The 22,729-nt window shown below is 45.6% G+C and overlaps 1 protein-coding gene across 2 annotated transcripts in view; it reads right to left on the bottom strand.

The window, feature by feature from the left end:
- LOC141270639 (uncharacterized) overlaps nt 1–22,729 on the bottom strand; it is a 152,852-nt gene that overhangs the window by 69,748 nt on the left and 60,375 nt on the right. The window contains exon 1 of one of the 2 annotated variants that reach the window (XM_073680722.1): nt 1,409–1,501. The exons of the other annotated variant lie outside the window; for it this stretch is intronic. The gene's annotated coding sequence lies outside the window, so the exon portion shown is untranslated. Of the gene's footprint in view, nt 1–1,408; nt 1,502–22,729 lie in introns of those variants that run through there. 2 annotated transcript variants of the gene reach the window in all.

Genomic DNA, 22,729 nt, shown 5'->3' on the forward strand with positions numbered 1-22,729 from the left:
AAACATTATACTGTGTGGGGGGAGATGGCTGTACTGTGGAAACATTATACTGTGTGGGGGGAGATGGCTGTACTGTGGAAACATTATACTGTGTGGGGGGATGGCGGTACTGTGGGAACATTATACGGTGTTGGGGGATGGCGGCACTGGGGGAACATTATACTGTGTGGGGGGGAATGGCGGTACTGTGAGAACATTATACTGTGTGTGGGGGGATGGCAGTACTATAGGAACATTATACTGTGTGTGGGGGGATGGCGGTACTGTGGGAACATTATACTGTGTGGGGGGAGATGGCTGTACTGTGGAAACATTATACTGTGTGGGGGGATGGCGGTACTGTGGGAACATTATACGGTGTTGGGGGATGGCGGCACTGGGGGAATATTATACTGTGTGGGGGGGGAATGGCGGTACTGTGAGAACATTATACTGTGTGTGGGGGGATGGCAGTACTATAGGAACATTATACTGTGTGTGGGTGATGGCGGTACTGTGGGAACATTATACTGTGTGTGGGGGGATGGCGGTACTGTGGGAACATTATACTGTGTGGGGGATAGCGGTACTGTGGAAACATTACACTGTGTGGGGGGATGGCGGTACTGTAGAAACATTATACTGTGTTAGGGGATGGCGGCACTGGGGGAACATTATACTGTGTGGGGGGAAATGGCGGTACTGTGGGAACATTATACTGTGTGGGGGGGGTGGCGGTACTGTGGGAGCATTATACTGTGTGGGGGGGATGGCGGTACTGTGGGGATATTATACTGTGTGTGGGGGGATGGCGGTACTGGGGGAACATTATACTGTGTGGGGGGATGGCGGTACTGTAGAAACATTATACTGTGTGGGGGGATGGCGGTACTGGGGGAACATTATACTGTGTTGGGGGGGGATGGCAGTACTGTGGGAACATTATACTGTGTGGGGGGAAATGGCGGTACTGTGGGAACATTATACTGTGTGGGGGGATGGCGGTACTGTGGGAGCATTATACTGTGTGGGGGGGATGGCGGTACTGTGGGGATATTATACTGTGTGTGGGGGGATGGCAGTACTGTGGGAACATTATACTGTGTGTGGGGGGATGGCGGTACTGTGGGAACATTATACTGTGTGTGGGGGGATGGCAGTACTGTGGGAACATTATACTGTGTGTGGGGGGATGGCAGTACTGTGGGAGCATTATACTGTGTAAAGCCAAGAAATGGGCACTGTATGAGAGCAACATGTGTCTCCCTGTTGTTGTCTCTCATAGTTGTTGGGTGGTATGTATCTATCAGAGGAAAACGAACAAAAATGTTATGATTCTCAGAAAGTGGCAACAGAAAAGCCCCAAAACAGTCTCAGCACTGAAGAGGTTAATGCCCCCTGCGCCCAGTAATGGGGGATCTCCACATACCTCCACCTGCAGAGCCGCCACCACACATATGGCTGTTCTGTGTGCACAGGACCTGTGATGAGGTCACAGGAGGGGAGGAGTCAGGGGTCACATGATCAGGGGCCTCAGTGGATGCAGGACTCTGCTGTGCTGGTTGTCATGGTGCTGGATGAGGGGAAGGTTATGTGTGGGGTCAGGAGGGGTTTACAGTGTGGATGTAGCAGAGCCGCGTGTGTACGAGGTGTACGGAGCCGAGCCGCGAGTGTACGAGGTGTACGGAGCAGAGCCGCGTGTGTACGAGGTGTACGGAGCAGAGCCGCGTGTGTACGAGGTGTACGGAGCAGAGCCGCGCGTGTACGAGGTGTACGGAGCAGAGCCGCGCGTGTACGAGGTGTACGGAGCCGCGTGTGTACGAGGTGTACGGAGCGGAGCCGCGTGTGTACGAGGTGTACGGAGCAGAGCCGTGTGTGTACGAGGTGTACGGAGCGGAGCCGCGTGTGTACGAGGTGTACGGAGCGGAGCCGCGCGTGTACGAGGTGTACGGAGCCGCGTGTGTACGAGGTGTACGGAGCGGAGCCGCGTGTGTACGAGGTGTATGGAGCCGCGTGTGTACGAGGTGTACGGAGCGGAGCCGCGCGTGTACGAGGTGTACGGAGCGGAGCCGCGCGTGTACGAGGTGTACGGAGCGGAGCCGCGCATGTACGAGGCGTACGGAGCGGAGCCGCGCGTGTACGAGGTGTATGGAGCCGCGTGTGTACGAGGCGTACGGAGCGGAGCCGCGCGTGTACGAGGCGTACGGAGCGGAGCCGCGCGTGTACGAGGCGTACGGAGCGGAGCCGCGCGTGTACGAGGCGTACGGAGCGGAGCCGCGCGTGTACGAGGCGTACGGAGCGGAGCCGCGCGTGTACGAGGCGTACGGAGCGGAGCCGCGCGTGTACGAGGCGTACTGAGCGGAGCCGCGCGTGTACGAGGCGTACGGAACGGAGCCCCGCGTGTACGAGGCCTACTGAGCGGAGCCGCGCGTGTACGAGGCGTACTGAGCGGAGCCGAGCGTGTACGAGGCGTACTGAGCGGAGCCGCGCGTGTACGAGGCATAGGGAGCGGAACCGCGCGTGTACGAGGCGTACTGAGCGGAGCAGCGTGTGTACGAAGTGTACGGAACGGAGCTGCGTGTGTACAACATGTGCAGAGCTGGGCTGTGCACTGTAGGAATAGCATGGAGTGGAGCCGTGTATGGCTGTGGGTTTTCTTCTTGGCTCACTCAGCTTTTACCTTACAACCCCGTTTTCTTATCTTGCGCTCTGTGTGTTATAGATTTTTCTTGTAGTTACTCTCGTTCTTTTACTTTGTCTTCATTCAGATTTCAGTGATTATTTTCGGATATAATAACGCGGACCTTTGTTCATCAGTGTTTCAGTTTTTACCGTCATTTACTTTACATTGATGGAAAAAAGAAGATTCTACAAAGCTTTTCCTATCCACTTCATTGTTAATCATTGACAGTATACGGATGTCATCACTATGCTCGCTGTGACTTTCTCAGCCCCTATATTTGTATAGGTAATTGGTTCCAATCAAAAACGTACTTGTGAATAGAACCTTAGAATTTAATGAATATGTGCTCTGTCTACAAAAGTCACAGATAAAACACGCCTGTGATTCACAGACGTCTGAAAAAAGCCTTAGGGTGATTCAGTTTTAAGGTTGAAGGTAGACTTAAGTCGGTCAAGGTCAACCTATAGCCTAACATGTTGATCCAGATGAAGGCAAAAACCCAAGGAGCAGACACTAATGGCTCCGTATTAGGGGAAAAATTCCTTCCCGACTCCATATACGACAATCAGACTAGTTCCCATCACAGAATCTAGTGCCCATAGCCTGTAATATATTTATCAAGAAAGGCGTCCATGCCATCTTGTACTATTGTAGTGAATCAACCATCACATCATCATGTGGCAGAGAGTTCCGTAATCTCACTGCTGTAACAGTAAAGCGTCTGTGATTATAACTAAACCTTCTTTCCTCTAGACATAGAGGATGCCCACTTGTTCCCGTCACAGGTCTAGGTATGAAAAGATCACTAGAAAGATCTCTGTACTGTCCCCTCTTATATTTGTACATTGTTATCCCCCCTAAGCCTTCATTTTTTCTAACTGAATAACCCAAAGTATGATAACCTGTCTTGATATTTCAGTCTACCCATTCCCCGAATAATCTTAGTTGCTCTTCTCTGTACTCACTCAAGTTCAGCTATGTCTTTCTTATACACCGAAGTCCAAAATTGTACGCAGTATTATAAGTGTGGCTGCACTAGTGACTTTGTATAGAGCCAAAACTATATTTTGGTCATGAGCATCTATACCTCTTTTAATGCATTCCATTATTTTATTTGCTTTGGCAGCAGCTACCTGGCACTGGTCACTAAAGTTTAACCCTTTTACGTAAGTAAGTATGAAATATGAATAGCATTACTGCTGTAGAAAATAGAAATAAATGAGAAATTTTAGCGCATGTAAATATGAAGTATGTAGTAGATTTCTCATTTATTTCTATATTCTACAGCAGTAATGCTATTCATATTTCATCATTCATATTTACATACTTAGCGTTACAGAGTGATACTTTGTTTGTTAATTGTATATGGAAGTAGCTTCTCCTAGTAAGCACCTGTTCACACCCAGGGGTGGATTAAGAGTAGCAAGGGCCCCAGGCAGTTTAGAAGGAGCGCTCCCACACACACACACCTGATGTATCACGTGACATGTCACATGATCTCCTGTAATAGATCATGTGATAGTTCACGTGAAATTAATTTGACACAACATTAATATATTAATTATAATATTTTTTTTACATTAATTGTATGACTTAATATTGAGCACAATTAAGTATGCTGACATCCCCTATATACAGTATGAGACCCTACACACAATATGAGCTGCCACAATCCTCCTATACACAGCAGGAGGCCGCACTGCGCCATCTATACACAGCGGGAGGCCGCACGTAGCCATCTATACACAGCAGGAGGCTGCACGGTGCCATCTATACACAGCAGGAGGCTGCACAGTGCCATCTATACACAGCGGGAGGCCACACGTAGCCATCTATACACAGCGGGAGGCCACACGTAGCCATCTATACACAGCGGGAGGCCACACGTAGCCATCTATACACAGCGGGAGGCCACACGTAGCCATCTATACACAGCAGGAGGCGGCACGTAGCCATCTATACACAGCAGGAGGCGGCACATAGCCATCTATACACAGCGGGAGGTGGCACGTAGCCACCTATACACAGCAGAAGGCCGCACGTAGCCACCTATACACAGCAGGAGGCCGCACGTAGCCATCTATACACAGCAGGAGGCCACACTGCGCCATCTATACACAGCAGGAGGCCACACTGCGCCATCTATACACAGCAGGAGGCCACACTGCACCATCTATACACTGCAGGAGGCCGCACTGTGCCATCTACACACAGCAGAAGGCCGCACTGTGCCATCTATACACAGCAGGAGGCCGCACTGCGCCATCTATACACAGCGGGAGGCTGCACGTAGCCATCTATACACAGCGGGAGGCCGCACGGTGCCATCTATACACAGCGGGAGGCCGCACGTAGCCATCTATACACAGCGGGAGGCCGCACGTAGTCATCTATACACAGCAGGAGCTGTGATGCGGCCGAAGAAGAAGCAGCGGCCCTGCGCAGCTGCTGGGGGTGCGGTCCAGGGCCCCCCCCGCCTCTGCCTGCCGGTATGTGCCGCTTTGGCGCCGGCGCCGCACATATTATAATGAGGGCAATCTGGCCATGGGACTCCCGGAGCCCCGGGCGGTAGCCCAGATTGCCCTCATTATAGTCCGCCTATGTTCACACCTATTTCTTGTATTGGAAGTGCCGTTAGTTTTTTTCTGTTTCTATGTTTAAGCTTTGACAGAGCACTCCACCCCTATGCCACAGGTGGTTTTAATTGCAGTAGGATCTTACTTTCCCACACATAAGCAGATGGATGTCCCTTAGAGAGGTATTCACATTGGTAGGGTCCTGACATCGAGAAACGCCTTACCGCGGCTGTCAGGTACACATGAATTGGCGAATTGCGCTAAGATTTCTAATTTATTTCTAGATTCCACAGCAGTAATGCTATTCATATTTCATACTTCATATTTACATGCGCTAAAATTTCTCATTTATTTCTATTTTCTACAGCAGTAATGCTATTCATATTTCATATTTACATACTTAGTGTTACAGAGTGGTACTTTGTTTGTTATTAGTATTCTTGAGTCCTGCCCGCTTGCGGCCTCCAGGACATCTGCTACCTGCTTCCCAGTCTCCTGTCACAGAGACACCAAGGCCGACCATGGAAACTAACACCTATATAGGAACGTCTTCTGAAAAAAGGGTTGAAATAAATTGTTATTTGAATTCACTTTAGTTAGCTAAAGTACAAAGACAAACTGGGGTGCGTGTTTATTGTGACACAATACGGTGTACATTGCAGAGGAATAAGGGTACAATCCATTAAGGAAGCCTCTCCTAAAATCAGTGCACTAAAAAGCCCGAGTACAATTTGCCAGGAATTATTCTGAAAAATATGAAGACCACTGGGACTCTATACTGTGGAGTGATGAGACCAAGATAAATGTGTTTTGGAACTTATGGCTTGAAAACTGTCACAGAGGTGAGGAGTACAAAGAAAAATGCATGGTGCCTACAATGAAACATGGTGATGGCACTGTCCTTATGTTGGGCTGCATGAATGCTGCTTGTGTTAGAGTGCTACATTTCATTGATGAAATCATGAATTCACAGATGTACTGCTCCATATTGAAAGATTCAATGCTTCCATCACTCTGTACCCTTGGCAGACATGCACTTTTCCAATAGGACAATGATTTAAAACACACATCTAAGACCACTTTTGCATTTCTGAAGAACAACAGGATGAAAGTGATTCAGTGACAAAGTATCTCCTGATCTGAATCCAATTGAGCACCTTTGGATACTTTTGAAGAGACAAGCTGAGCATCCCTCTTTGTACAGTATTTAGATTCTGAAAGAGGTCATTCCAGAAAATGGAAAAAGTGAGATGTTGCAATATGTTGAAAATTATCAAATTTGGGGAATTGTTCTTGTATTCAATGAGATATTGATTAAAATCTTACTCTTCAAAGTGGGTGTCCTCATTCATGCTGAGCACTGTAAGATTGACTAGATTATTATTATCTTCCATGTCAATTCTAGTATTCAATTTCACCAGGATACTTGTTTGCATTTGTAGTCCCTTTGTCTCCAAGATTTTCCTAGTCTTGTATATTTGCTAAAAGGGCACTCCAAGGCTGCTGTTGTTGCTGATTTTGGTTTTATTGGCATGATGGTAATGGTTAGAAAATTGCACTTCGTTCTGTTCTGTTGACTAGAATTAGAGCTTGAGTCGGTTATCCATTAATACATTTTCTCTATAATGCTAATTTATATGAGATTATCTACTCTTGCAAAAAATGTATCAAATTCTTGTTCAGATAGAGTGCATTACATTTTTTCAGGTTCCACAATTGTTTCTGAACAGTCCCATTCAGTAACACTTAGTACAATTCTCGTCAGCAGTAATGAATGATCTCTATGCGCTTTCTCCAATTCAGCTAGAAAGACTGGGTCATCATAATATTGAGAAACTGCCTTGCACATCCAGAGGCTCCATGGAGATCTCCCAGATTCAAGATATGATATTTGTGTCTCTTTCGTTGAAAACAATCTACTTTATTTTTCAGACAAATTGTAAATCCTCTGTTCAAGGGCTTTGACACTAAGTATACATGTTATATCTGTGCTATTGCATGCTAAAATAAGGTTTACACATCTTCCCTCCCTCTGCAGTGCTATAATTTCAAATGTATTAATTGTATTATCCTGTTAAACAGGCACTGGGATTTCCTTTGGAATGTTATGGGTGCTCACGGTATGGAGCAGGCAAATAGTCCAATAATCATTATGTTCTGTAAGGGCTCGCTTTATTTATCCCTTTTTGTTGTATACTGTTTTTACCTTGTGTGTAAGTGTTTTTATTATTTCAGCGTTTTATTGTTTTTGTATGCACTTTATCTTTGTATATTAACCCCTTCATGACCGGAGCATTTTCCTTTTTTGTGTTTTCGTTTTTTGCTCCCCTTCTTCACAGAGCCATTACTTGTTTTTATTTTTCGGTCAATATGGCTGTGTGAGGGCTTACTTTTTGCGGGACAATTTCTACTTTTGAACGAGATCACTGGTTTTACCATATGTTGTACTGGAAAACAGGAAAAAAAATTCAAGTGCAGTGAAATTGCAAAAAAATGCAATTCCACAGTTGTTTTTTGTTTATTTGTTTTTTTTTTCTTTCCACGTTCACTGGATGCTAAAACTGACCTGCCATTATTATTCTCCAGGTCAGGGCCGGCTCCAGGTTTTTGTGGGCCCTGGGCGAAAAAGTCTCAGCGGGCCCCTTTAACACATACCATGATTCATGATGCACAGATATTGCAGATATATATACAGGGTGGTCCAAAAGTAGGTGGACAGAAAGTGTAATAAGGTTATGAAGGGGAAGATTTGTCAAACATGGTGTAAAGTGAAACTGGCTCAGTTGCCCTTAGCAACCAATCAAATTCCACTTTTCATTCCTCACAAGTCTACCAGAAGAGCCTCTTTGGAATTGGGAATTTCACGAGTTTCTATCATGCGAATCCTGAAATCTATTGGGTGGAAAGCTGATCGTCCACGTCTAATTCATGGTTTATTGGAGGATGATCCAGACAGGCGGCTGCAATTTAGTGAGATTATGCTTAACGAAATTGAAGAAAATCCAGTAATTTTAGATAACATTATGTGGAGTGATGAAGCTTCTTTCAAATTATCCGGCCATATTAACAGACAGAATTGTATTTACTGGTATAAAGAGAACATGCATTTAACATTAGAGCAACAACTAAATGAGCCTGGTGTCAATGTTTGGGGTGGTATTTCAAGTTTTGGTGTTTTAGGACCAATATTTTTTGATGGAACAGTCACAGGAGATAAGTATCTCGAAATTCTAATGAATAAAGTTGTTCCCCAGTTACAGCAACAGCCTAATTCAAATGACCTTTATTTCCAACAATATGGGGCCCCTCCACATTATTCAAGAGTAGTCCGCGAGTATCATGATGAAACATTTCCTAATAAATGGATTGGCCGAAGAGGCCCACTTGATTGGCCGGCACGTTCACCAGACTTGACCCCAATGGATTTTCTCTTTTGGGGAGTACTCAAGGACAAAGTTTATAGTCGAAAACCAAAAAGTGTCAGTGATTTGAAAAATTACATAAGAGATGCATTTCAAGAAATTAATACCCAAAGAGACTTGTGCAAAAAAGTTTGTCGAAGCGTAAGAGGCAGACTTCAAAGCTGTGCAAATTGTAATAGAAAACAGTTTGAGCACCTGTGTTGATAAAATTTAATGGCTTTTGTTTTTATGTTCAGAATAAAATTGAATTGTCAATGTTATGCTTGTGTTAGTAAATATAATTTTACATATAAATCAAAATAAATGTTATTATTTTCTGGCCACCTACTTTTGGACCACCCTTTTTATATATATATATATATATATATATATATATATATATATATATATATATATATATATATATATATGTATATAGTACAATGCCAAAGATTTCAGTTCTTACATTACATGACCGATATCTATTGTAAATTCTACAATAGCTCAGAAACCGGCAAATCGTTCCATACAGAATACTGGCGCCTATAAAATGCTCCATACAGGATACTGGCCCTCATATAACCATATAACACCCCATACAGGATACTGGCCCCCATATAATGCTCCATACAGAATACTGGCCCCCATATAACGCTCCATGCAGGCTGTGCCCCCACATAATGCTCCATGCAGGCTGTTCCCCCCACATAATGCCTCATGCAGGCTGTTCCCCCCACATAATGCCCCACACAGGCTGTTCCCCTCTTATAATGCCCCATGCAGGCTGTTCCCCCCATATAATGCCTCATGCAGGATGTTACCTCCCTTATAATGCCCCATGCATTATAACACCCCCCTTATAATACCCCTTGCAGGATGTCACCCCCCTCCCTTATAATGCCCCATGCAGGATGTCACTTTTCCCCCCATATAGTGCCCCATGCAGGATGTCACTTCCCCCCCTTTTAATGCCCCATGTAGGATGTCACGCCCCCATATAATGTCCCATGCAGGATGTCACCCCCCTTATAATGCCCCATGCATTATGTCACCCCCCCTTATAATACTCCATGCAGGAGGTCACACATCCCCCTCCCTTATAATGCCCCATGCAGGACGTCACTCCCCCCCATATAATGCCCCATGCAGGATGTCACCCCCCCTCCCTTATAATGCCCCATGCAGGATGTCACTTCCCCTCCCTTATAATGCCCCACGCATGATGTCTCTCCCACCCTTATAATGCCCCATGTAGGATGTCACACACCCATTCCCTTATAATGCCCCATTCAGTATGTCACTCCCCCCCATATAATGCCCCATGCAGGATGTCACTCCCCCCCCCCTTATAATGCCACATGCAGGATGTCACACACCCATTCCCTTATATTGCCCCATTCAGTATGTCACTCCCCCCATATAATGCCCCATGCAGGATGTCACTCCCCCCCCCTTATAATGCCCCATGCAGGATGTCACACACCCATTCCCTTATAATGCCCCATTCAGTATGTCACTCCCCCCCATATAATGCCACATGCAGGTTGTCATCCCCCCCATATTATGCCCCATGCAGGATGTCATTCCCCCCATATAATGCCCCATGCAGGATGTCATTCCCCAATATAATGCCCCATGCAGGATGTCACTTCTTCCCCCTCTTTATAATGCCCCATACAGTATGTCACTCCCCCCCTTTTGATGCCCCATGCAGTATGTCACTCCCCCCCCCCTTTTTAATGCCCCATGTAGTATGTCACCCCCCCATATAATGCCCCATGCAGGATGTCACCCCCCCTTATAATGCCCCATTCAGTATGTCACTCCCCCCCTTTTGATGCCCCATGCAGGATGTCACCCCCCCCCCCCTTTTTAATGCCCCATGCCTCCATACATTAAAAAAAAATCAAATACTCACCTCACTCCTCCTCACCTGCTGCCGCTGCTCAGGTCCGGACTCCAGCGTCGCCGGCGTCTTCCCGCTCTGCGCTGCCTGTGACGGCCCAGGGGAGGGCGCGGTGGAAAGACGTCACCGCACCCTCTGACCTGAGACATCACAGGGAGCACTCAGCAAGGAGACCGCGGATCTGCGGAGGCACGGGGAGAGGTAAGTATTGTGCCGGATGCCGGGGCCCTGAGCAAGCGGAGGGGGGGGGCACTGGCACCGCTCTCCTCCGCTCACGGGTCCCATAGGGCGCCGGCATGTCCGACCATGAGTGGGCCCCCCCCCCCGCTTGCTCAGGGCCCCGGCACTTTCCTGGGTGCTGACGCCGGCCTTGCTCCAAGTCATTACGAGTTCATAGACACAAAACATGTATGGGTTCTTTTTTATTTAAGTGGTGAAAAAAAAATCCAAATTTTCCTAAAAAAAAAAAAAATTGTGCCATTTTCTGAGACCTGTAGCGTCTCCATTTTTCATGATCTGGGTCCGGGTGAGGGCTTATTTTTTGCGTGTCGAGCTGACATTATAATTGATACCATTTTAGGGTAGATCCAATGTTTTGATTACTAATTCTGGCGTTTAGAATTTTTTTCTCGTTATGCTGTTTACCAATCAAATTAATTATTTTTTTATATTGATAGATCGGGCGATTCTGAACCCTGCGATACCAAATATGTGTATGTGTGTTTTTTGTTTTTTTTTATTGTTTTATTTTGAATGGGGCAAAAGGGGGGTGATTTAAACTTTTAGATATTTTTATTTTTTTTAATATTTTTAAAAACTTTTTTTTACACTTTTTGCATGCTTCATTACTCTCCATGGGAGACTAGACGCAGCACATGTTTCGTTGCCTGTGCTATACACAGGCGATGAGCAGATTGCCTGTGTGTAGCCGATTTGCTCAATCGCTATGAGCACCGACCACTGGGTTTGCGCTCATAGTAATCTGGCAGTGACAACCACAGGGATCTCCAGACCTCGGGTTGTAATGCCAACCCATCGGTGACCCGTGATCATGTGACGGGGTTGCCGATGGGCGGGCTAAGTGATGCGCATCCAGTTTGACGCGAGTTAAATGCAGCTGTCAGAGATTGACAACGCCATTTAACAGCCACGGGTGGATCGTGATTCCACCCGCGGCTGTTGCGGGCACATGTCAGCTGTATAGATCAGCTGTCATGTGCCTGGAAAAGTGAGGGCTCAGTGCCGGAGGCCGCGCTGAACGGGGGTTATGACGTGGGGCATACTCAGGGCCGCCATCAGGGCATTACTGCCCTTACTGTCGTATGGGGCCCGGTGAGCAGAGGGGCCCCGACATGACAGGCTCCCCCCTCTGCTCACTGGGCCCCAGGGAACTGAACTTGCGTCCTCGCTTGGACGCAGGTTCACTTTAAATCTATTGCCGTACTTGAGCCTTCCCGCGCGGCAATAGTTACAAGCTACCAGCCAATCCCAGGCCGGCAACTGAAGTCACATGCACGTCGCTGGCGTATAAAGTCAGTGCCGGCCTGTGACTGGCTGGCTTCAAATCAAGGAAGGAGTGTCGCTGCTGAAGTGGCAGCAAGGTAAGGAGGAACTTTTTTTTTTTTGAAAGGCAGAAATGAAACATGGGGGGCAGAGATGAGACATGGGGGGCAGAGATGAGACATGGGGGGCAGAGATGAGACATGACATGAGGGGAGAGCTGAGACATGGGGGACAGAGATAAGACATGAGATGAGGGGAGAGATGAGACATGGGGGCAGAGATGAGACATGACATGGGGGCAGAGATGAGACACGACATGCGGGGAGAGCAGAGACACATGAGAGAGGAGACACATGAGAGAGCTGAGACATGAGGGGAGAGCTGAGACATGAGGGGAGAGCTGAGACATGAGGGGAGAGCTGAGAGACACATGAGGGGAGAGCGGAGAGACACATGAGGGGAGAGCGGAGAGACACATGAGGGGAGAGCGGAGAGACACATGAGGGGAGAGCGGAGAGACACATGAGGGGAGAGCTGAGGCATGACATGAGGGGAGAGCTGAGGCATGAGTGGAGAGCTGAGAGCCATGTAGGGAGAGCGGAGAGCCATGATGGGAGAGTGGAGAGACATGAGGGGAGAGCGGAGAGACATGCGGGGAGAGCGGAGATACATGCGGGCATGATGAAGTCACATGGCGTCCAGAATGGAGTACATATGGGAGCAGGATGTGGTACATTATTACTGTAGGGGCTAATTATGGATACTATTACTGCTGTGATGTATTTTATTTTTGAGGATACTGTTTTCAGTGGGGAGGGGGTCCTGTTACTGTGCAGAACGACACTATGTCACTTTTTCTATTCATCTGGTGTTGTGTAGAAGTTGGGGAAAAAGTGGACAATGTGCTCTGTAAACTGCTCTAGATAATGGTGTTATTTTCTGCAGCGACAAGTCCTGGCTGGAAGAAGTGGTGGCGGTCTGTGCTGGATGAATAAGAAAAGCTAAGATGAAAGACTTCAACTAGAGACGTCACCGGTGAGTCAGTGTGTTAATCTGTACACTATACACTACATACTATACACAGGGCTCCTGTGTATAATGTCACTGGTGATTACTGTATTACCTGTACACTATTTACAGAGCTCCTGTTTATTATGACACTGGTGATCACGGTATTACCTGTACACTGACACTATATACAGAGCTCCTGTGCATTATGTCAGTGGTGATCATTGTATTACCTGTACACTATTTACAGAGCTCCTGTGTATAATGTCACTGGTGATCACTGTATTACCTGTACACTGACACTATATACAGAGCTCCTGTGCATAATGTCAATGGTGATCACTGTATTACCTGTACACTGACACTATACACATAGCTCCTGTGCATTATGTCACTGGTGATCATTGTATTACCTGTACACTATTTACAGAGCTCCTGTGTATAATGTCACTGGTGATCACTGCATTACCTGTACACTGACACTATACACAGAGCTCCTGTGCATTATGTCACTGGTGATGATTGTATTACCTGTACACTATTTACAGAGCTCCTGTGTATAATGTCACTGGTGATCACTGTATTACCTGTACACTAACACTATACACAGAGCTCCTGTGTATAATGTCACTGGTGATCACTGCATTACCTGTACATTTACACTGTATTATGTGCAGATCTCCTATGTATAATGGCACCTATGGTAATAATAGTATTGTGTTGTTTTTTTTTTATTAATGATCAGTATTGTAGTAGTCAGTCACTATGTCATGGTAATATGTGGTCCGGCCATGGTGTGGCTGTATTTGTTCCTTGTATGTGGTATTATTTGGTCACTATGTGGTGGTAATATGTGGTATGGTCATGATGCGACTGTATTTGTCACTTGTATGTGGTACAATTCGGTCACTATGTGGTGGTAATATGTGGTCTAGTCATGGTGTGGTGGTATTTGTTCCTTGTATTTGGTAGTAGTCGGTCACTATGTGGTGGTAATATGTGGTCTGGTAATGGTGTGGTAGTATTTGTCCTTTGTATGTAGTATTATTGGTCATTTTTAAAAAATGTATGTGACACATTCCATTAAAGAAAAATATATTTAAAAAGAGTATTGGGTATTATAAGAAATGTTCAATAGGTTACAGTAGAGTAGGGCTCAGCCAGAAGAGTCTCCTTGTCCTGGTAGTGGCTTAAGAAATTTTTTTGCCAAAACAAAAGCTGATGGCTATGTATGTGATCTGGTGTTTGATGGGAACTGTTAATGTGTGATTGGTGAGGACGTGGTGCAGAAGTGGAGTTTTTCCAAGAGTGGGCGGTGGGACTGTAGAAGGATCAAGGGATGAAGGCAGAGTCTTAGGTGGGGCCAGAAAATTTTGCCAGTATGGGGCCACGAAATTCCTAGTGGCAGCCCTGGGCGTACTAATACTTTCCACGTCATAAAGGGGTAAAATGTAAAATTTAATACGTTTGTTTCTTTTTGCTCTCAATATACTGTAGGGTTTCACTCTCTCTGGTAGGCATTAGGCTTTAGGTAGCGTTCACACAAGCAATGAAGTTTTGGTCCAAACATATGCATTTTTATTACTTTTCACAGGTTGCACAGCACCAAAACAAACTCATAAATGTAAATCCCTAGGCTTGTCCAGGCACTAACTAAACAAAAAACCTATTCGCAAAAAATCATATAGCCAAAATAAAATGAACAAATATAAATTTTAATAGAGAATAACACATTATAAAAAGGCACAGTGAGCTGTCACTAAGGCGACACAAACAGCATTATATATAGCTCGTATATTGCTTTTTATTGAGTGCATATTACACTTGGGGTTATTTAGTGTGGAAAAAAGAAGGCTTAGGGGTGATCTTATTACTATGTACAAGTATATGAGGGGACAGTACAAAGACCTTTCTACTGATCTTTTTACTATGAGGCCTGAGACTGGGACAAGGGGGCATCTTCTACGTCTGGAGGAAAGAAGGTTTAATCATAATCACAGACGGGGATTCTTTACTGTAAGAGCAGTGAGACTATGGAGCTCTCTGCCGCATGATGTTGTAATGAGTGATTCACTATTAAAATTTAAGAAGGGCATGGATGCCTTTCTTGAAAAGTATAATATTACAGGTTATATATACTAGATTCCTTGATAGGGCGTTGATCCAGGGAACTAGTCTGATTGTCGTATGGAGTCGGGATGGATTTTTTTCCCCAATGTGGAGCTTAGTGTTTGCCACATGGGGTTCCTTCCTCTGGATCAACATGTGAGGCTATGGGTTGAACTAGATGGACTTAGTCTTCCTTCAACCTTAAAAAAAAACACCTAAAACTAAAACTTTTTGTGGCACAAAATTGGCGCTATTTTTTGCTTGACAAGATAATAAGTTATAGCTAACTAAACAAAACAGACCCTGGCTACTCATATTCTATGTCGGCGAGTTACATGTTGGGAAGCCAGAGATGTGGAGATGGGGAAGATCAGGACCCAGACGTACAGTGGGTACGGAAAGTATTCAGACCCGTTAAAATTTTTCACTCTTTGTTTCATTGCACCCTTTTGGTAAATTCTAAAAAGTTCATTTTTTTTTCTCATTAATGTACACTCTGCACCCCATCTTGACTGAAAAAAAACCCAGAAATGTAGAAATTTTTGCAAATTTATTAAAAAGAAAAACTAAAATATCACATGGTCATAAATATTCAGACACTCATATTTAAGTCACATGCTGTCCATTTCCTTGTGATCCTCCTTGAGATGGTTCTACTCCTTCATTGGAGTCCAGCTGTGTTTAATTAAACTGATAGGACTTGATTTGGAAAGGCACACACCTGTCCATATAAGACCTCCCAGCTCACAATGCATGTCAGACCAAATGAGAATCATGAGCTCAAAGGAACTGCCAAAGGAGCTCAGAAACGGAATTGCGGCAAGGCACAGATCTGGGGAAGGTTTCAAAAGAATTTCTGCATTACTCAAGGTTCCTAAGAGCACAGTGGCCTCCATAATCCTTAAATGGAAGAAGTTTGGGACCACCAGAAGTCTTCCTAGACCTGGCCGTCCAGCCAAACTGAGCAGTAGTGGGAGAAGAGCCTTCGTGAGAGAGGTAAAAAAGAACCCCAAGATCACTGTGGCTGAGCTCCAGAGATGCAGTTAGGGAGATGGGAGAAAGTTCCACAAAGTCAACTGTTACTGCAGCCCTCCACCAGTCGGGTCTTTATGGAAGAGTGGCCCGACAGAAGCCTCTCCTCAGTGCAAGACATATGAAAGCCCACATAGAGTTTGCTCAAAAGCACATGAAGGACTCCCAGACTATGAGAAATAAGATTCTCTGGTCTGATGCACTTTATATTGTCAGGCCCCCAAATTGGGGAGGCATGTGAGGCCCTATATGCTGTGTCCTGGAGATATATCCTTTAAAATACCAATTAGGATTATTAATTCCTCTTAGTGAGGTGGATGTATCAACTTAATTAGGGGATCTGTGGTGCCCCATTGTTATTATAGAGTGTCTTTTTCTATGCTCTGTGGACAAAAGTGTACTATTCCCTTTATGTATTGTGCTATGGTGATCCTGTCTGGATACGTCCAATCTTCTGTTATTAGGTGTTCCTGTGTTGTATTAATGGATTTTTAAGACACCCTCACAGAGTGGATATTAGATTGGGGTGATTTATATAAACAGGTTCGGATCACATGCCTATATTTTAGGTCTTTTTCTTGTTACTTAGTATTTGTTGTGAGACTCTTAATAGTTTTAAACGCCAATATTAAAGGTTATTTTTTAATGGGTATTTATTGTAAAAAAGACAAATAGCTGCAATGAAGCAAAGAGTTAAAAATTTAAAGGGGTCTGAATACTTTCCGTACGCACTGTACGTAGCTGGGTAAGAGTTACAAGAAAGGGTAGGGGGGAAAGTGCTTGGGAGCAGAGTCCTGATGTGGCACAACCTAGTAAATATGCCTGTTTGGCTGATATTAGAAATGCAGGCCCAGGATTATGATCGCTACAACAGGACTTTGCTCTTAGCAACCAGGAAAATGACTGCAGTAGGAAGGAGGGAGATAGGAGTGCAGCAAAAGCAAAACAAATGTTGGTGGGAGGGGACTCTATAATTAGGGGGACTGAGAGGGTCATCTGCCGCCGAGACTGCGAATGCCTAACAGTGTGTTGTCTTCCGGATGCTCGGGTTCGGAAAATTGCTGGATAAACAGATTGCTGGGTGGGGCTGGGGAAAACCCAGTGGTCATGGTACACATCGGTACCAATGACAAAGGTAGAGGTAGGTGGAAGGTCCTTTAAAAATGATTACAGAGAACTAGGAGAGAAGCTGAAGGCCAGGACCTCCAAGGTGGTATTTTCAGAAACACTGCCAGTGCCACGAGCGTCACTAGAAAGACAGCGGGATCCTAGGAAGATCCTAGGCTTAGAAATTGGTGGAGGAAGGAAGGGTTTGGGTTCATGGAGATCTGAGCAGACTTCTCTGTTGGCGCCAGGCTCTACGTTAGGGATGGGCTGCAGCTCAATGGGGAGGGTGCAGCTGTGTTTGGGAAAAAATTGGAATGGACTACAGGATGGCAGTGGGGTGGTCCACTCCCTCCAGCCTGGGAATGTATGTGGCTCATGTCCACAGTTTTAATTTCAAAACCTGCAGCAAAGGTTTTGGGTGTGTCAGGTTTGTGTTTGCAAGCTGCAGAGTTCGAGGCTCTGCAATACTGACCTGTGTGACAGGAACACAGAGCCCAAGAAGGCAAAACTCTAACGCACCTCAGAGTGATACGGCGGTCAGTCGCCCACGGCAACGGGTCTGTAAACGGATTGTAATTTGACGGCCCGGCTGCGATCCGGAGGATGCCAATTACCGTTACTTTGTGAGTTTTCTGGAGAATAAAGAAATTTGATTTGAACTTTTCCTGGGTCACTGCCTCAATACTGCACAGTGTGAACACCGCCGCACTACAATGGGTAAATGTGCATGGGGATGGCAATAATGGAAAGCTGCTAATTGGAGTTTGCTACAAGCCTCCTAATATAGCTGAACAGGTAGAGGATAAAATGCTGCAACAAATTAAAAAGGCAGCAAGTAGTAATAGGGTCCTTATTATAGGGGATCATGACTATGCAGACATTCAACATAGAATCTTCTGGTTGTGCTAAAGGCAGTACAAAGTTTAATAAGACAAAAACAAAGGGCATTCAAAATCTTGAAGACCGAGAATACAGAAATAGCATTTCAGGAGTATAAAGATCTAAATAAGAAATGTAAAAAAGAAATCAAGCTAGGAAAGTTATCTACAGAGAAACAAAGCGCCAACGACATTAAAATAAATCCCACAATTTTTTATTAAATACATCAATGCCAAAAAGAAAAAAAAAAAACAGATGGCATCGCCCCTCTTAAGATGATAATAACAAGATAATTATAGAGAACAAAGAAAAGGCTGAGATATTAACCAGGCACTTTTCATCCGTGTTCACCAATGAACAGTCTGTTCTAGGGATCTTTCAACAAGGCAAAAATCAAAGTTCACCACCTGATATAATTAGTTTAACACAAAAAGAAGTACACGTGCGTCTGAGCAAATTAAACATTGACAAATCCCCCGGCCCAGATGGCATTCATTCACAGATACTGAGGGAATTGAGCTCAGTAATTGACAAACCGCTGTATCTCATATTCTTACACTCTCTGGTAACAGGGGTAGTGCCACAGGATTGGAGGATAACTGATGTGCTACCGATATTTAAGAAAGGTAATAAGGTGGATCCAGGTAACTACCGTCCGGTAAGTCAGACATCAGTAGTGTGCAAAGTTTTTGAGAGCATTACAAGAGATGACCTGCAGAGTTATATTGCAGAGAATAATGTAATAACTGATAACCAGTATGGATAAGTCGTTTCTAACCAACATGTTGGGGTTCTATGAGGAGGTAAGTGCAAATCTGGATGTTGGTAATGCGGCTGATGTGATTTATATGGACTTTGCAAAGGCATTTGATACTGTACCACATGGAAGCCTTATACTGAAGCTACAGAAGCAAGGACTAGAGGAAACTATATGCAGATGGGTAAGAAATTGGCTAAATGATAGGAAGCAAAGAGTCGTCATAAATGGTACGTTCTCTAAATGCCATATAGTCAGCAGTGGAATAACCCAGGGATCTGTGCTAGGACCGATTCTTTTTAACTTCTTTATTAATGACCGAGTGAATTGGATTGATAGTAAAGTCTCAGTCTTTGCTGGTGATGACACCAAACTATGTAGGATATTAAAATCTGACCTTGAAATTACAATATTACAAAACGATCTGGATAAGATGACTGAAAGAGCAAACACTTGGCAAATGAGGTTTAATGTAGAGTAATGCACCTACATAGGAGTAATCCTATTGCTGCATATACATTAAATGGGAGTATACTCGGACTACCGAACAGGAGAAGGACTTGGGTATTCTGGTTACAAGTAAGCTGAGCAGCAGTACTCAATGTCAAGCAGCAGCTGCAAAAGCAAACAAGATTTTAGGATGTATAAAAAGAGAGATAAAACCCAGCGATCCCAACATATTGTTACCCCCTTATAAATCACTGGTGAGGTCACATCTGGAATATGAGATCCAGTTTTGGGCTCCACATTTTAGAAAGGATATTCAGAAGTTAGTTCAAAGGCGGGCAACTAGATTATTACAAGGGATGGAAGGCCTTTCATATGATGAGAGGTTGGAAAAGTTGGGCTTGTTTCGTTTAGAACAAAGATGCCTCAGAGGAGATCTCATTTTCATGTAAAAATATATGCATGGTCAATAAAAAGGACTGGCACATGACTTATTCCTTCCAAATGCCATACTAAGGACCAGGGGGCACTCATTACTGGTGGAAGAAAGACTATTCCAGCAGCTAAATAGGAAAGGGTTCTTTACAGTTAGAGCAATCAGACTTTGCAATGTCCTACCACAAGAGGTAGTAATGGCAGACGCTATAACAGCTTTTTAAAAAAGGGCTGAATGATTTCCTCACTACACATAACATTGTGGGTTATAGTTAAATTAGTGACAAAATGTACAATTGGTGGAGGAATGTTGAACTTGCTGAACCTAGGTCTTTTTTCAACCTATGCAACTATGTAATACATGGCTAAGCTAGCTCCAGTTCGGCTAAACAAAACAACTATTGCCCATGGCAACTACTGATACTTGCGGTTCTCTGCACACAACCTGTGCAGACTCATCTGAGAGAGGGATTCTGGCGTGTCTCCCTCTTAAGCTCCAAAACACGTCCAGTCTGGTCAGCTTCCCTGAACTGACTGCTTAATAAGAACAGCTACCCTAGTTATATGCAGGGCTAGCCAGGTGATCTAATCAGAACTTGTAGAGTTAGGATTTAACCCTAGTCTACCTGCCTTTGCTACACCCCCCCCCCTTCTCTGCCCAAAGCCAGGCTGGGCACCATTCACCAACACACAGAGCCTACAGGGCTTTAAATTGACCCGAACGTGAGGCTCATGCCTGATGACACAAGGGTAACCTAGTAACTACAAAAACCTGCCCCTATTTTTGGCTACCGATTTTCAGCCGTGCTGCTTTTTGGAAAGCGGCAAAGTTCCTGCCAGTTTGACACCCACAAGGTTGGCTTCAGACCAGGCCTACCCACAAGGGGTTTCGAGGGGGTCCCTACCTTCCAGGGTTTTAGTAGGTTGACACAATATATAGAAAATCTTTCTTTTTCCCAGGTTAGTGTACTTTATAGCTGATCTGTCCCACCTTTTCCAGCACCTTCTAGGGTTCATGCCACTGGATAATGAACTTGCTCTCCCCTGTGGGCACTAACACAAGTACCCAATCCCCAGGCTTAAATTGTCTCCCATTAACCAGCTGATTATACCCCCTGGATTTTTTACTTTGGACCTTGAGGGGGCGCTCTTTTACCTGGCCTTTCACTTTGTTCCCACGACACAACAAATCATTATGCCTATACTGTAAGCTATCGTCTCATGGGGATCTCCCTTTACATTTTTCAGAGCACCTTTTATTTTATTGTTAAATACCTGAGCTGGGCACATTTTGGCCACGTCCCTGGCCACATCCCAATCCACGCCTATTTACCATTATCTTTCTCCCCTGGCAGGAGATGTCAGAGGGGCACTGGTAATGAGGGGCATTGAGCAGACGCCCGAGACTGCAGGGCATAGACCCAAATCCAGGACTGTCCGCTGTATCCGGGACAGTTGGGACTAGAGATGAGCGGATGGATTCCCGGGTCTCCAGTCTAGCTTCCAGATCAGTTCTACCTGGCGGCTGGACAGGAGGCCGCAATTCTCTTATCTTCCGGGGCAGCAAGACGTCAGTATACGGGACGGTTGGGAGCTTTGCGATAACATAAGCATGCAACAAGTCCTTCCACTTTGTGGGACATGGAATTACAGTCTGTGCGTATGTCAACTTGGGCCATGGGATAGTTCTTGGAGTCTCCATGGATACACCTTACCTCAACTCCTTCCCAGGGACTAGCACATGCGGAAGTGTAGCCCTTGCCAGGGTCACCAAGCTCCCTGAGAACAGAAGTCCCGTCACTTGGACACCATTCACAGTCACCTGGCATTCCTGAGGCCCTTTGCCAGGATGAGGAACAGCACCGTAGGGAGGGTAGGCGAAGTAGAAGTATGGCCGGCCTACGCTGCACTCCATCGGCTCCGAGGTCAAGGGACAAATGACTGATATATGACCTGGGACACGACACCTCCAGCAGACAATGTTACAAGATGAACCTGGCTCTGACCCCTCCTGAGTCTTTGTGCACCCCTCAGCTGTGGCTTTGTGCCCCTTCTTTTGGGTCTCTCAGAAATGTGACCTTTGGGGTCCCTAGATTGCTCAGGGAGCTCTCCATGGCCAAGTATCTTTCCACTAGGCTCAAAAGGTCATCTACATTCTGGGGATCTAGTTGGACAACCCAGATTTATATGGCTTTCGGTAGTGAGTGGATATATCGGTCCACTACCATTCTTTCCATTATCTGGGCTGAAGATCAGGTCTTGGGCTGTAGACGTTTTTGCACAAGGTATAACAGGTCGAACATCTGGATCCGGAGAGGTTTGTCCCTTTGGTAGCACCAGAGGTGCACCTGTTGTGCTCAAACTGCCAGGGTGACACCCAAACGTGCCATAATCTCCGCCTCCAACTTATTGTACTCCTTGACATCCTGCAGTGCAAGTTCTTAGTACGCTTTCTGAGGTTCTCCCGTAAGGTATGGATCCAGGACTATTGCTCTGGGGGCAGTGTCTTTCTGTCTGCCACTGTCTCAAATACAGTACAAAAAGCCTCAACGTCATCCTCCAGAGTCCTCTTCTGTAGTTTGCCGCACCCGGATACCTTTATTTTAGTGGCGAGTGATGCCAGGTCCGGCGTCAGCACCTGACCGACATGGCCCGGGACCATCAGGGGGCCCACTCGCTGTCGGGGCCCAGGCCGCCTCCCTGTCATCTGTGAAGGACCGCCCATGTAGTGTGAGTGCTTTCACTTTCCAGACATGGCCGCGCGCAGTGTGCTGTGCGGCTGTGTCTGGTAGTAATGACGCGACCGGGGCGACTCACTTAATTGTGCTTGTGTGTCGCCCCTGCTGCGTCATTACTAGCAGACACAGCTGTACAGCGCACTGAGCGCGGGCATGTCTGGAAAGTGAC

The sequence above is a fragment of the Phyllobates terribilis genome, unplaced genomic scaffold (genome assembly GCF_046119375.1).
Source record: "Phyllobates terribilis strain yellow unplaced genomic scaffold, ASM4611937v1 Scaffold_5__5_contigs__length_657084704, whole genome shotgun sequence".
NCBI lineage: Eukaryota > Metazoa > Chordata > Amphibia > Anura > Dendrobatidae > Phyllobates > Phyllobates terribilis.